The sequence below is a fragment of the Lucilia cuprina genome, chromosome 2 (assembly GCF_022045245.1).
Source record: "Lucilia cuprina isolate Lc7/37 chromosome 2, ASM2204524v1, whole genome shotgun sequence".
In the NCBI taxonomy this organism is placed as follows: Eukaryota; Metazoa; Arthropoda; class Insecta; order Diptera; family Calliphoridae; genus Lucilia; species Lucilia cuprina.
In genome coordinates, this window is record NC_060950.1 from 9,564,983 (window position 1) to 9,578,178 (window position 13,196).

Sequence of the window (13,196 nt, forward strand, 5' to 3'; positions counted from 1 at the left end):
CTATCTATCTATCTATCTATCTATCTATCTATCTATCTATCTATCTATCTATCTATCTATCTATCTGTCTATCTATCTATCTATCTGTCTATCTATCAACTTTGGTACTTTTATACTTTTTTCTCTCTGTGTAGTAGTCCCTTCCTATGTCTTGTGAAAACTTTAAGCATGTTTATGAATTTATTAGAATATTTTGCATATTCCTTTGGTTTTCCAAAGAATCTATAGGAAATGCATTAAAACCCAACCACATACATATTTGCAAAAAAAAAGAAAAAGACCTGTTCTTACTTTCATCTTAAAACTCAAACCCACATCCCATACAGCTATAGACAACTAGACTCCACAAGATTGTATTGTTTTATAAAGGATTCCCCATTTCTTTATTGTCTTCGTCGTCATACATTTCGATGTCAACGTTTTGTGACTTAATCTACTTAAATGTCTTTGAATTTAACGAAAATTTGTTTGCTCAACAAACGTTTTACACATACAAGCACAAAAAAAGAAAACGCCAACTAAACTGGGAAGTTTCTTGCAATCACTCTTAAAAGGATATTAACAAGGATTTATAGGGTATCATTGGAGTTTTTTTTAGTGGCACATTTTAAGCACTAAACAAATGCTTAAACATGTTTTTTCCTGTTTGGCTATGAACAAAATATATATAATGCTTTACATAAGAGCATTTACATATGTATATATACCGGTACTTAAAATCCATGTAACGAGTCCTTTAGAGGATTATTTGATTAAGATATTTAAAACAATAGATAGCTATAGAAATTTATAGTAAAAATTTACATATTTCTTTCGATAAATTGTTTAAATTTTGCGGAAAGTTCATTTTAATTATCGTGAACAGAAATAAACAAAATATTTTTGTTTGTAGTGGTTAGTTGATTGAAATCAGGTATGGACTTCATAAAGTAGTAAAGGGGTACTTGATTGATTGAAATCAGGTAGGGACTTCATAAAGTAGTAAAGGGGTACTTGATTGAATGAAATCAGGTAGGGACTTTATAAAGTACTAAAGGGGTACTTGTAGCAGTATCTCTTCTGGTACATAATTGGTCTATTGCTTTTGGCTCAAATCAGGTGGGACTAACTGTACCCCTGCCGGAACAATAAACTTCCTTTGGACTAATACATATGTAATTGGTCTATCTTTAAGACATAGGGACTTCGATTCCTGCTGGCCTGACGCCATATTAGATCTCTTACGATTCCGATTATTCAAATGGATCCATTTTTTTATCGTAAATAATTATTGCTTTGGAAGCTCTTTTTGACTGTGACAATTATCTCTATAGAGTAATGTGTCCGATTCAGAAGATTTTTTATCAGAAGTAATTTGTCTTCTGGGACCGTAATAAAGCGACTAAACTGTCATTTCCAAGAAACATCTCTATGTATATGAAAGTTAAACATAACTGTATTCAATGTGGACTCTTCTTTGCACTAGTTGAGCAGAGACTCACAACAAAGGATTCTGTTACTTTTTCGTATTATAGGGAAGCATAAGATTTAAATTAGTTTTGAAAAAATATACACCCAGGTATTTGTAAAAAAGGTGTTACAAAAACCAAATCAAATGGTACAGCTTCAGTAAAAAAAACATTTATTTCAATTTTCTCACAAAAAAATCTTGAAACTCTACAGGTGGCCAATTTTCCAAAACAAAAAATTGTTGTAAGAAATAAAAAAATAATAAAAATTAGCAAAATAAATACTCAGTAGATTTAAGAAATCCAGCTAATGCCAACACCTCCCTTTTAAGGATGGTTCAAGAAAAAACGTGATTTCTTTACAATTTGAAGGATTTTTTTTGTTTGAAACAACAAGAAAGTTGCCTGAAAATTTTGGTTAGAAAATCGTTGAAAAACGTTAGATTGTATTGCAAAACAAAATTTGTATTTATTTACATAACACTTTGGTTGCAGTTTTTATACCCTACACCTTCATGAGAAGGGTATATGTATGATTGTCATATCGTTTGAAATTTTTCTAAAATAATTACTCAGATCGGCCCCTAATAGGTCATAGTCAATAGAGTCTAGTCTATAGTCTAGTCTATAGCCTAATCTATAGCCTAGTCTATAGTCTAGTCTATAGTCTAGTATATAGTCTAGTCTATAGTCTAGTCTATAGTCTAGTCTATAGCCTAGTCTATAGCCTAGTCTATAGTCTAGTCTATAGCCTAGTCTATAGTGTAGTCTATAGTCCAGTCTATAGCCTAGTCTATAGTCTAGTCTGTAGTCTAGTCTGTAGTCTAGTCTATAGTCTAGTCTATAGTCTAGTCTGTAGTCTAGTCTATAGTCTAGTCTCTAGTCTAGTCTATAGTCTAGTCTATAGTCTAGTCTATAGTCTAGTCTATAGTCTAGTCTATAGTCTAGTCTATAGTCTAGTCTATAGTCTAGTCTATAGTCTAGTCTATAGTCTAGTCTACAGTCTAGTCTATACTCTAACAAACAATCAAACTAACTAACTAACTAACTAACTAACTAACTAACTAACTAACTAACTAACTAACTTACTGGCATTGTATCGCCGACCAATGAATTAATAACGATTAAATTATAATCGAGTCTGTTTTGTATATAAATCATTTTCTAGAAGTTTTTTTCGATCTTCCTATTCTTGACGTTGTAAGCTCCCTAATAACATTCACTTTCAAAAGTCACTCAATCGCCATTCAATAACCCCTAAACGGATGGACCGAATTGAAACATAAATAGTCGGATAGAAAATCGTATCACAAGGGGATACAAATGGGGAAAATATTAAAAATGTATGGATAAAAGGATAAATTATTAGTTTTTTGGTACCATTTGGGTGCCTTTTATATATGTTGTACCAACTTAATGCAATGTGATTTATAGCTCTCGGTTTTTTCTTATGTTGATAGAAAATGTGGAATAATCGATCATCTTAGAACATATAGACATGTTTTGCAAACTTTTTCTGGAGTGGTCCATTATTGGCTTTTGTATTTAAGTTTTGAATATATAAAAGTAAAGGGTATTTAAGATTCAGCATAGCCGAATATAGTTTTCTTGCTTTCTTCTCAAATTCAATACAAATTGAAATGTTATTGTTTACAATGTGTGGTATTTGATGTTTTTATTATAGACTGAAAGCAAAATATGGGTGATAACGTTTTTATTTTTTTTTTCATTTCTTTTATTTTATACTTTCATCACACGTTTTCGCACTTATGCAAAAAAAAGTAAAATAAATAATATACTCTAGAGTATAGTGGTGGTGACACAGTGGGGATAAAGTGTTAAATAAACATTAGAAGAACTGTGGCATTGTGGTGTATTTAAGGGATCTTTTGGCTTTTGTGCAAACTTAACATACATTTTTTTTAGTCTCTTTCATATGCAAACAATTGTTGTAAAATTCCTAAGTTGTTTTTTGCTTTCGTTTCGCAATTTCAATTAGTTTAATGCATTTTTAAACCATTTGTTTAATAGATTCTTATGGTCAGTCACTATACTATTTTGTTTTTAATCTCTATTCACATGTTGTCCTTCCTTCAGCAACAAATGCTGTCCTCAGCTGTAGTCTACTTTTAGGGGTCATTGTTTTCATTTATTTATTTTTTTTTTGCAACAAAGTATACTTGCTGCTGTGAAATTCCAAAAAAAGGAATTCCTATGATTTTTAAATTTTATGTTGACATTAGTATTTAATTTTTTTTGATGTCATTGTGTTCAGAAATGTAGTAAAAAAATACCCCAATATTGCGTATAAGCATTATTATTGTGGTACAACAACAAGTAGTTTTCAAGTGGTTACCACTTAAATACAAGTCCATTATATTCATGTATGTATAAGTTTACGTAAAGATGTGATTTTAATACTTGTTATTGCAGGCTTTTAAGAAAATTATCTAATTTTCTTAATATGTTTTTGAGATTTTTTTCCACAAATACTTGTAAACATACAAGGCTTTAAGGACAAATGTGATTTTTTTCAATTCTTTAATTTTTAAATTAATCTCGGTTTAGCTAAATCGACTTAGACTTTATATTTTATATACGGCTCACGAAATATTGGTATAAAGACAATTTTAAAAATTGTTCAGTATAAAGCCTAGTCTATAGTCTGTATAGTCTAGTCTACAGTCTTGTCTATAGTCTAGTGTATAGTTTAGTCTACAGTCTAGTCTATAATCTAGTATATAGAGTAGTCAACAGTCAAGTATATAGTCTAGTCTATAGTCTAAAATATAGTCTATTCTATAGTTTAGTCTATAGACTAGTCTATGTCTAGTCTAAAGTTTAAACTATAGTCTAGTCTATAGTCTAACCTATAGTCTAGTCTATAGACTGGTCTATAGTCTAGTCTTTAGTCTAGTCTACAGTCTAGTCTATAGTTTAGTCTATAGTCTAGTCTATAGTCTAGTCTTTAGTCTAGTCTATAGTCTAGTCTATAGTTTAGTCTTTAGTTTAGTCTACAGTCTAGTCTATAGTATAGCCTATAGTCTCGTCTATATTCTAGTCTATAGTCTAGTCTATATTCTAGTCTATAGTCTAGTCTATATACTAGTCTATGGTCTAGTCTATAGTCTAGTCTATAGTTTAGTCTATAGTCTAGCCTATAGTCTAGTCTATAGTCTAATCTATAGTCTAGTCTACAGTCTAGTCTTTAGTCTAGTTTATAGTCTAGTCTGCAGTCTAGTCTATAGTTTAAGCTATAGTCTAGTCTAGTCTACAGTCTAATCTATAATTTAGTCTTTAGTCTAGTCTATAATCTAGTCTCTAGTCTAGTCTATAGTCTAGTCTATAGTATAGTCTATAGTCTAGTCTATAGTCTAGTCTATAGTCTAGTCTATAGTCTAGTCTATAGTCTAGTCTATAGTCTAGTCTATAGTCTAGTCTATAGTCTAGTCTATAGTCTAGTCTATAGTCTAGTCTATAGTCTAGTCTATAGTCTAGTCTATAGTAGTCTGCAGTCTAGTCTATAATATTTTCTATAATCTAGTGATAGTCTAGCCTATAGTCTATTGCAAAGTCTGCTCTATACTCTAGAGTCCTGTATGATAAAACGAATGCAGTAAGTACCTAACGTATTAGATCCTCATATGATATTAAGGATATGTTCCATTTGACTTTCTCACTTCTTATCTACTAGTTTTATTGGACTATTCTTTTCTCCTGCTTCTATATCCCATAAACTTCCACTAAAGCAGATTGCTACTCAATTTTGGTCTTAGCAAATCCTGTAATGACGATGAGGTGTGAAAAGACCATAAAAACAGCTTTTTACTACAATTATCTATTGTTTTATCTATGTAAGACGATATATGTATATGTGTATGTGTGGTTTTTACACAGTCTATATGATTTTATGTATAGCCTGTGTCTATACAACTAAACAGCAGCAAAACACTTGACATTAATTGAATTTAAGGCTTCAAATTCGACGACTGATTTTATAAACAAGTTTGGTTAGACTTTTATTATGTTGCCAGCTTTAATGTTTTTGTTTAGGATTTCTTTTTTGTTTGTAAATTAATTGAATTTGTCAGATAATTGAAAAGTTTTTAACGTTAAAGTAAATTTAATTACAAAAATATTGTTGATATTTTGAAAGAAATTAGTGGGTAATACAAAAATAAAGCGACATTATGTTGTAAATAAATTTAATTAAGGTTTTAACGGCATGTTAAGATTTTAATGCTTTTACGAAGCTTCTTAAGAATTTTATTAAAAAAAGTTCTAATTCAGTTCAGCTCTAGTTCAGTTCTAAAACAGAACAGTCCTATTTTAGTTCTCGTTTAGTTCTATTTCAGTTCTAGTTCAAAAACCTTTTATTAAATTAGATTATCTTTAGTTAAAGCACTTAATGACGTCATTATTGTACAACTTCATAAAAACATTAAAATTTTTCCACATATTCTTACAAATCACATGCGATTAATATGTTTTGGGGACTATCTTTAACCTCTATAAAAATTCTACATAAGGATATAATTTCCAATTGTAATCGTGTAAGGTATAATATCAGAAACATGTTGTTTTTATTTTGCAACCAGTAGGTGTGAATTACCACTTAATAAATTTTATATGACATATGGGAATTTCATTTATTTAATTTTTATTTTATATTCTTAGTTATTTGTATGTTATGGATAATTTTGTTATCAAAGTGGTTTGTATGTATTTAAGTATGTACATGTAGTCCAACATACATACTTATATGTATTACCTTGTTCGACAAGCCTGTTGCTAAAAACACGTAGTATTTTTCGTACGAGGGAAAAATATTCAAGTGTTTCCAAACCACCCTCTATACAGAGAGTCTGTGGTAAACGTAAAACCGAAAAACATACAAGTTTGTGTTAAGACAGAGGTAGAGGTGAAAATGAATTGCTTCTATAATACTTATAATACTCGGAACAATAAGTCTAGTCTAAAGTATAGTCCATAGTCTAGTCTATAGTCTAGTCTATAGTCTAGTCTATAGTCTAGTCTATAGTCTAGTCTATAGTCTAGTCTATAGTCTAGTCTATAGTCTAGTCTATGCGAACATTACATTTCCCTAAAAGAGGTCAGAAATCTAAAGTATTAATTCTTTCGATAAAGACTAGACTATAGACTAGACTATAGACTAGACTATAGACTAGATTATAGACTAGACTATAGACGAGACTATAGACTAGACTAGACAATAGACTAGACTATAGACTAGACTATTGACTAGACTATAGACTTGACTATAGACTAGACTATAGACTAGACTATAGACTACACTACAGACTAGACAACAGACTGGACTATAGACTAGACTATAGACTAGACAACGACTAGACTATAGACTAGACAATAGACTAGACTATAGACTAGACTATAGACTAGACTATAGACTAGACTATAGAGTAGACTATAGACTAGACTATAGACTAGACTATAGACTAGACTATAGACTAGACTATAGACTAGACTATAGACTAGACTATAGACTAGACTATAGACTAGACTATAGACTAGACTATAGACTAGACTATAGACTAGACTATAGACTAGACTATAGACTAGACTATAGACACTAGACTATAGACTAGACTATAGACTAGACTATAGACTAGACTATAGACTAGACTATAGACTAGACTATAGACTAGACTATAGACTAGACTATAGACTAGACTATAGACTAGACTAGACTATAGACTAGACTATAGACTAGACTATAGACTAGACTATAGACTAGACTATAGACTAGACTATAGACTTGACTATAGACTAGACTATAGACTAGACTATAGATTAGACTATAGACTAGACTATAGACTAGACTATAGACTAGACTATAGACTAGACTATAGACTAGACTATAGACTAGACTATAGACTAGACTATAGACTAGACTATACACTAGACTATAGACTAGACTATAGACTAGACTATAGACTAGACTATAGACTAGACTATAGACTAGACTATAGACTAGACTATAGACTAGACTATGGACTATACTTTAGACTAGACTTATTGTTCCGAGTATTATAAGTATTATAGAAGCAATTCATTTTCACCTCTACCTCTGTCTTAACACAAACTTGTATGTTTTTCGGTTTTACGTTTACCACAGACTCTCTGTATAGAGGGTGGTTTGGAAACACTTGAATATTTTCCCCGTACGAAAAATACTACGTGTTTTTAGCAACAGGCTTGTCGAACAAGGTAATACATATAAGTATGTATGTTGGACTACATGTACATACTTAAATACATACAAACCACTTTGATAACAAAATTATCCATAACATACAAATAACTAAGAATATAAAATAAAATTAAATAAATGAAATTCCCATATGTCATATAAAATTTATTAAGTGGTAATTCACACCTACTGGTTGCAAAATAAAAACAACATGTTTCTGATATTATACTTACACGATTACAATTGGAAATTTATATCCTTATGTAGAATTTTTATAGAGGTTAAAGATAGTCCCCAAAACATATTAATCGCATGTGATTTGTAAGAATATGTGGAAAAATTTTAATGTTTTTATGAAGTTGTACAATAATGACGTCATTAAGTGCTTTAACTAAAGATAATCTAATTTAATAAAAGGTTTTTGAACTAGAACTGAAATAGAACTAAACGAGAACTAAAATAGGACTGTTCTGTTTTAGAACTGAACTAGAGCTGAACTGAATTAGAACTTTTTTTAATAAAAATTCTTAAGAAGCTTCGTAAAAGCATTAAAAATCTTAACATGCCGTTAAAACCTTAATTAAATTTATTTACAACATAATGTCGCTTTATTTTTGTATTACCCACTAATTTCTTTCAAAATATCAACAATATTTTTGTAATTAAATTTACTTTAACGTTAAAAACTTTTCAATTATCTGACAAATTCAATTAATTTACAAACAAAAAAGAAATCCTAAACAAAAACATTAAAGCTGGCAACATAATAAAAGTCTAACCAAACTTGTTTATAAAATCAGTCGTCGAATTTGAAGCCTTAAATTCAATTAATGTCAAGTGTTTTGCTGCTGTTTAGTTGTATAGACACAGGCTATACATAAAATCATATAGACTGTGTAAAACCACACATACACATATACATATATCGTCTTACATAAAAAAACAATAGATAAACAATAGATAATTGTAGTAAAAAGCTGTTTTTTATGGTCTTTTCACACCTCATCGTCATTACAGGATTTGCTAAGACCAAAATTGAGTAGCAATCTGCTTTAGTGGAAGTTTATGGGATATAGAAGCAGGAGAAAAGAATAGTCCAATAAAACTAGTAGATAAGAAGTGAGAAAGTCAAATGGAACATATCCTTAATATCATATGAGGATCTAATACGTTAGGTACTTACTGCATTCGTTTTATCATACAGGACTCTAGAGTATAGAGCAGACTTTGCAATAGACTATAGGCTAGACTATCACTAGATTATAGAAAATATTATAGACTAGACTGCAGACTACTATAGACTAGACTATAGACTAGACTATAGACTAGACTATAGACTAGACTATAGACTAGACTATAGACTAGACTATAGACTAGACTATAGACTAGACTATAGACTAGACTATAGACTAGACTATAGACTAGACTAGACTATAGACTAGACTATAGACTAGACTATAGACTAGACTATAGACTAGACTATAGACTAGACTATAGACTAGACTATAGACTAGACTATAGACTAGACTATAGACTAGACTATAGACTAGACTATAGACTAGACTATAGACTAGACTATAGACTAGACTATAGACTAGACTATAGACTAGACTATAGACTAGACTATAGACTAGACTATAGACTAGACTATAGACTAGACTATAGACTAGACTATAGACTAGACTATAGACTAGACTATAGACTAGACTATAGACTAGACTATAGACTAGACTATAGACTAGAGACTATAGACTATAGACTAGAATATAGACTAGACTATAGACTAGACTATAGACTAGACTATAGACAAGACTATAGACTAGACTATAGACAAGACAATAGACTAGACTATAGACTAGACTATAGACTAGACTATAGACTAGACTATAGACTAGACTATAGACTAGACTATAGACTAGACTATAGACTAGACTATAGACTAGACTATAGACTAGACTATAGACTAGACTATAGACTAGACTATAGACTAGACTATAGACTAGACTATAGACTAGACTATAGACTAGACTATAGACTAGACTATAGACTAGACTATAGACTAGACTATAGACTAGACTATAGACTAGACTATAGACTAGACTATAGACTAGACTATAGACTAGACTATAGACTAGACTATAGACTAGACTATAGACTAGACTATAGACTAGACTATAGACTAGACTATAGACTAGACTATAGACTAGACTATAGACTAGACTATAGACTAGACTATAGACTAGACTATAGACTAGACTATAGACTAGACTATAGACTAGACTATAGACTAGACTATAGACTAGACTATAGACTAGACTATAGACTAGACTATAGGCTAGACTATAGACTAGACTATAGACTAGACTATAGACTAGACTATAGACTAGACTATAGGCTAGACTATAGGCTAGACTATAGACTAGACTATAGACTAGACTATAGGCTAGACTATAGGCTAGACTATAGACTAGACTATAGACTAGACTATAGACTAGACTATAGACTAGACTATAGACTAGACTATAGACTAGACTATAGACTGGACTATAGACTAGACTATAGACTAGACTATAGACTAGACTATAGACTAGACTATAGACTAGACTATAGACTAGACTATAGACTAGACTATAGACTAGACTATAGACTAGACTATAGACTAGACTATAGACTAGACTATAGACTAGACTATAGACTAGACTATAGACTAGACTATAGACTAGACTAGACTATAGACTAGACTAGACTATAGACTAGACTATAGACTAGACTATAGACTAGACTATAGACTAGACTATAGACTAGACTATAGACTAGACTATAGACTAGACTATAGACTAGACTATAGACTAGACTATAAACTAGACTATAGACTATGCTCTAAACTATACATTAATGGACCAGATAAATAATTTATATTTCAGTCAAATAGACTTGTAGTTAATGATGACTGTAATGGTGTGTAAACTTATACTAGTTTTGCTAAACTTTAACCCCCTAGATTAAAATACTCCAACCTTTGCCCCTTACAACAGAAAGTTTACTTGTTTAGAGACAAAAACAACAACTGTCACATAAAACAAAGTACACAAAAAACACGTAAATCATTTTTTTAGCCTAAAAAGTTGTTGAGTCAGTAGAAGATTCCATAAACATATTAACCTGTCATTACAGTTGATTAACTAGGAGTTTGAACTTTATTAAGGGTTGTCTGTTTCTCAATTATTGTGTGTAGATGATGTTTACTGGTGTTTTAGCTCTTTATTAATAATTTTAGATTATTCCTATTTGTTGTTTGTTTATCTATTCTAATAACTTCTGGGCATATAATTTTTCGATCAAGAGATCAACAAACAATCACTTTGGTATTACACGTGCAATATTTACATATGTATGTACATAGTACATATTTACAAACATTTTTTACCATAAACTTTAAAAGCAATAAACTGTATTATAGACAGAAATAAGGGTTCTTGAAACATTTAAATTGTTGTTCACATTCAAGATTTAAAATTTATATTTCATTTCTGCTTCACTTAAGGGTGGTTTTAAGATTTACAATTTATTGTTTTATATCAGTTTTATTGTTTTTTTCTATTTATTGAAAAATTTATTTTACTTTTTGTTTTCATTAACTTTTGTGATGAAAAATTGTTTTACACTTTTGCATTTTTTAGTTTATTTGATGAGTTGAGATATTTGCTCGCTAGACATAATGTATCTATTTAGTATCGTTTTCTATACAAAAGAGGCGTTTTATTTACCATGCAAGTGTTTTTCGGTTTATTTTGTCTGTTCCTTCCCTGTTTATTGTTACTTATTCGCCCTGTGTGTGGTTTTTCTCGACCGTTATTTGTAATTAACATTTCAATTTTGTATTTTAACATTTTAGTTGTTTGTTCAAGTTGGTAAATAAATCTTACGCCCTCTTTTTTTTGTATTGTTGACATATGTAAATTTTATGTTTTATTTGAAATATTTGTTTATTGTCTAGAGGAGTTTTAGGAAATCGTAGTTTTATGGTAATCAAAGATGTGAACGAAGTTATATCTTCTTATGTTAGTAGAATGTTACATAAAGTATTTGTAGTATTTATATAAACTATTTATATACAAGAATATAGAATAGACAATAGACTAGACTATATAATAGACTGTAGACCATATTTTAGAATAGACTACAGATTAGACTATAGATTAGACTAATGACTACTATATAAATAGACTATGGACTACACTATTGACTGGACTATATACTAGACTATATACTAGGCCATATACTAGACAATATGCTAGACTATAGACAAGATTATAGACTACAATATAGATTACACTAAAGACGAGACTACAGGCTAGACTACAGGCTAGACTACAGGCGAGACTATATGCTAGACTATAGACTAGTGGAGCCTAGTCTAACACTAGGCTATAAACTGGACTGCTGACTAACGATAGATTAGACTATAGCCTAGACTATAGATTAGACTATAGCCTAGACTATAGATTAGACTATACTAGGCTATAGATTAGTCTATAGACATAACTATAGTCAAGAATATAGACTAGATTATTGACTACAATATGGACTAGAATATAGACTAGACTATAAACTAGACTACGATATATACTAGACTATACTAGACTAGAATCTAGACTGTAAACTAGACTAGACTATAAACAAGTATAATGACTTGACTATTGACTATAGACTAGACAATAGACTATAGACTAGACTATAGACTAGACTATAGACTAGACTATAGACTAGACTATAGACTAGACTATAGACTAGACTATAGACTAGACTATAGACTAGACTATAGACTAGACTATAGACTAGACTATAGACTAGACTATAGACTAGACTATAGACTAGACTATAGACTAGACTATAGACTAGACTATAGACTAGACTATAGACTAGACTATAGACTAGACTATAGACTAGACTATAGACTAGACTATAGACTAGACTATAGACTAGACTATAGACTAGACTATAGACTAGACTATAGACTAGACTATAGACTAGACTATAGACTAGACTATAGACTAGACTATAGACTAGACTATAGACTAGACTATAGACTAGACTATAGACTAGACTATAGACTAGACTATAGACTAGACTATAGACTAGACTATAGACTAGACTATAGACTAGACTATAGACTAGACTATAGACTAGACTATAGACTAGACTATAGACTAGACTATAGACTAGACTATAGACTAGACTATAGACTAGACTATAGACTAGACTATAGACTAGACTATAGACTAGACTATAGACTAGACTATAGACTAGACTATAGACTAGACTATAGACTAGACTATAGACTAGACTATAGACTAGACTATAGACTAGACTATAGACTAGACTATAGACTAGACTATAGACTAGACTATAGACTAGACTATAGACTAGACTATAGACTAGACTATAGACTAGACTATAGACTAGACTATAGACTAGACTATAGACTAGACTATAGACTAGACTATAGACTAGAC